The sequence below is a fragment of the Mus caroli genome, chromosome 7 (genome assembly GCF_900094665.2).
Source record: "Mus caroli chromosome 7, CAROLI_EIJ_v1.1, whole genome shotgun sequence".
NCBI classification, from domain to species: domain Eukaryota; kingdom Metazoa; phylum Chordata; class Mammalia; order Rodentia; family Muridae; genus Mus; species Mus caroli.
The window spans coordinates 117,177,831-117,181,988 of NC_034576.1; the positions used below are offsets into that span (position 1 = coordinate 117,177,831).

Consider the following 4,158-nt stretch of genomic DNA (forward strand, 5'->3'; position numbering starts at 1 on the left):
GGCTTGGATCGTTTGAATTCCTATTTGTAGCTTCTGTGATACATGCCTTTGGGCCTGCAGTGTGATTCAGTTGGGGTATACTTTGCCATGACAAACAGCTGCTTTCTCTTTCTAATCCTCCTGCTCCAGACATAACATAGACCTTTGCATGGGACCCTTTCTGACACCAGTTTCTCTGCTATAAAAAGAGGAAGTGTGCTGTCTGAATTTCCTGTTTCCTCCTTTTGGTTTTAATTTTTTAGTGTGTTGGTACCCAAAGCCAGAAAGGACTTGAACACCAACAAATTGGGAAAATATTTTCTCTGTCCCTGTACTTGCTGGGGTTATCACAGAGAAAGGAGCCTCCCTTGAGGAAATGCCTCCATGAGATCCAGCTGTAAAGCATTTTCTCCATTAGTGATTAAGGGTGGGTGGTGCCATCCCTGGGCTGGTAGTCCTGGGTTCTATAAGAAAGCCAGCTGAGCAGGCCAGGGGAGGCAATTCAGTAAGCAGCACCCTCCATGGTCTCTGCATCAGTTCCTGCCTCCAGTTTCTGCCCTGTGTTAGTTCCTGTCCTGTGAGTTCCTGTCCGGACTTCCTTTGGTGATGAACAGCAAAGTGGAAGTATAAGCTGAGTGAACCCTTTCCTCCCCAATTTGCTTCTTGGTCTTGATGTTTTGTGCAGGAATACAAATCTTGGCTAAGATAAACTGGCACCAGGAGTGGAGTATTTCTGTGACAACCTGACTATGTTTTGGGGAGGACTGTGGAAGGATTTTGTAACTTTGAACTAGAAGAGCTTTTAGAATGTTAAGATCTCTGGGGGATGTTCTGTAGGAGCTTGGAAGATAAATGTTGAGAACAGTGTAAATGATGGAGGCCTGGCTTGTGAAATTTCAGAGGAAAGATTAAAGACTCTTATCAGGGCTGCTGATGTTTTGATTATGAAGATTCTGTGGTTTTGGTTAATGGGGGCTGAGGAATCAGCTGTGATTAACAAGATAACAGAACTACTAAAGCAAAACCTTTGCATTACTGGGATGATTGATGCTGGTTAGCTGGAGCTAAGAATTTAGCAGTGATTAAGAAGAGACCAGCATCACTAAGGTGAAATCTTCTGGGACGTATTTCCTGAGAACACAGAGAACCTGTGTTCTAGAGGCAGCTATGGTTGTATCTTGTGTTGGCAGCCAGGCTTGATAATGTATAAGAATCACTCAGGTGATACTGGTTTTGAAACATGAAGGTATAGCAGCAGATGCTTGGTTGGCACCGTGAGAAGCCAGAAGAGGCCATTAGTGAAGATGCAGCCTTAGTGGCAGTTGAAGGCCAGGACTGAAGGGGTCATGCAGGGAAGTTGAGGCTTAGCACCATGAAAAGAACCTATGAGAAGCTATTTGTTAAAGTTCAGTCAAGATGCAGCAGAAGACAGCAGTGTTTTGGAGATGCTAATACCATGAGATGACCACCAAGAACAGCAGCAGCAGTGTAGTACAGGCAGCTAGAACCTAGAAGACAAGGTGTGTGGTATAAAGGACAGAGTTAAAGAAGTGACCTAAGCCCTTGGAGGAGCCCAAATGATCGTGAGTGGATCCCAGGCATTAGATAGAGTTTGATTTTGCTTTTGACTGTGACTGTGCCATGATATTTTTCCCTCTTGAAGTATTTTAGTGGAGCCCACAGTTAAGAGACTTTGAGTTGTAAAAAGACTTTGAATTTCAAATGAGATTGGATATTTTAAAGGGATTGAAATTTTAATATGTAGGAATTTGTAAAGACTCTGGGACTTTTAAAGTTATTTAGATCTTGAGGATGAATAAGTAAGTAAGGGTTGAGGCTTAATAGTGATGTGTTTGTGTGTCAAATTGAAAGGGGGTCAGTTTTACTGGCTGGCTTTGTGTGTCAACACAAGCTGGAGTTATCACAGAGAAAGGACCCTCCCTTGAGGAAATGCCTCCCATGAGATCCAGCTGTAAGGCATTTTCTCCATTAGTGATTAAGGGTAGGTGGTGCCAGCCCTGGGCTGGTAGTCCTGGGTTCTATAAGAAAGCAAGCTGAGCAAGCCAGGGGAAGCAATCCAGTAAGCAGTACCCTCCATGGCCTCTGCATCAGCTCCTGCCCCCAAGTTCCTGTCCAGACTTCCTTTGGTGATGAACAGCAGTGTAGAAGTGTAAGCTGAATAAACCCTTTCCTCCCCAATTTGCTTCTTGGTCTTGATGTTTTGTGCAGGAATACAAATCCAGACAAAGACACTCCCCATTTATTTACATTTTGCCTTTCTGAGAACTGATGTGTTAACTTCAATAAGTAACTGCATTTAAATTGGCATTATTTTCTTGGGACCTGTATTTGGGCACAGAGCACAGTCACCCCAATTTTCTTCATAGCCTCTCTGCTGCAGACTGGGTTGTCTGGAGACAGCACTTTGTTTCATCCAATTCAGGTACTAGAGGCCTAATAGGAGTCTGTGAACTTGCCTTTGGATGTGCTAGTGCACCCCAAAGGTTTCTCCTTGGATGTGACAGGGAGTGATCTGTGAATTTTCTGGCCATTCCAGTTTTGCTATGACACCCGTCATTAATGGATGGATAGTGTCAGCTCTGGAGGATGCTAACAGTCTCATCCAAGTTTGAGTGCACCTAAGATCACTTAGAACAGATGTACATAGATTATTATGAGTTTCAGTGGCCAAGGGAGTCTCCCTACTAGATATTTCTTGGAAGGATTTTTTTCTGTCTGTTGAAGGTAAAACCCTGCTAGTGCGACTTGGATCAGAAAGCATCTTTGTAAATGTGGTTAGTAAACTTCAGATATCAAGTTCCCCAGGGAGCAGTGGCTAAAGCTGACAGAACCCCTTTAACTCTAACCGAAACCATGTTTTGGTTAACTCTTCCCATTGCTATAACCAAGCACCTGTCAAGAAGCAAATTTTGCCTAATGCTTTAAGAAGAGATGCAGTCTGTCATGATGAAAGGAACATGGAGTGGTTGTGTAGTTGTAGTTTTTAGGGGGTTTCCTATATCTCTTTTGCTCCCAAATAATTGTTGGTTGTTCCTATATATCTGCTTTAGCCCACTTTAGTTTCTGAATGAAGACACAAAACCCAGGTATTTTTATTAACTGCAAGCACTAATAGCTGGGCTGTTTCTGAGCTACTCTAACCCGACTAAGCTGCTACTACCCAGACAAATGGTCTTTTATCTGCATCTGGTCTTGCCCTGGCTCAGTATAGTCCATGGCTGCTCTCTCATGGTGACCTCATGGTGAACCATAAGTCAAGAGGTAGAGAAAGCAATCAGTTGATAGGGAGTGAACATAGGAAAAAAAAACAGAGAGTAAGAGGGAATCAGGAGGAGGGATAGAGAGATGCACAGGAAGTAGAAGGGAGGGATGTTGAGTTTAAAGTGTTTTTGCAATGGCATGGAAAAGGAGAGCTACCTATTAGGATGTTGGCTGACAAAGAAGGTCATCTGGGTGCTTTCTCTGTCTGTCTGAGCTAGCAGGCCTTCACCCCAGCATCTGGCTCCCCAGTCTTTACCTGTAAAATCAAATATTTGAGATTTTGTTAAAAACAACAGGTAAAGTGACATTGCCATGGTAAAAAGGAAATTGCAAGAAAAGTTAAATGATGGGACCAAGGTCACCCAGTTAGAAACAGACAAAGCATTACATTAGGAAGGAACTTCATGAGGTTGACAACTCTTATAAAAGCATCCCACCATGATAACAATGGACTAAACCTCTGGAACTGTAAGCCAGCCCTAATTAAATATTTTCTTTTATAAGAGTTGCCATGGTCATGGAAGCTCTTCATAGCAATGGAAACCCCAATTAAGACAATCACCAACCATAAAATTATTTTTGTTGCTACATCAGAATTGTTATTTGTCGCGTCCGCTCTCGACCAGCAAGAACGACATGACCACCAGTCCTTCTAACAGCAGTTNATTCAGTCTTCATCTTTCTTCTTGTTTATATCTCCCCCCTGAACCCTGGGCCTCTCACTCTTATATACTCTCAGTTCCCATCCACTCACAGCAGGCCACATCNCCTCACCAGGTACGCAGCTTCAGCTAATCAGGGCAGCAGGGGCATATCTCCACCAAAATGGATTCGCCAGTATCCTGGTACACCTGCGCAGCTCTCATGATGGTTGTGGCTTATATTCAGGTGAGGAAG

The 4,158-nt window shown here is 43.4% G+C and overlaps 1 long non-coding RNA gene across 1 annotated transcript in view; it reads left to right on the top strand.

The window, feature by feature from the left end:
- Window positions 1–473: 473 nt before the first annotated feature.
- The window catches only part of LOC110297438, a 44,155-nt gene continuing 40,470 nt past the window's right edge, over window positions 474–4,158 (top strand). The window contains exon 1 of the long non-coding RNA XR_002378287.1: window positions 474–541. This is a non-coding gene — a long non-coding RNA (uncharacterized LOC110297438). The remainder of the gene's footprint in view (window positions 542–4,158) is intronic.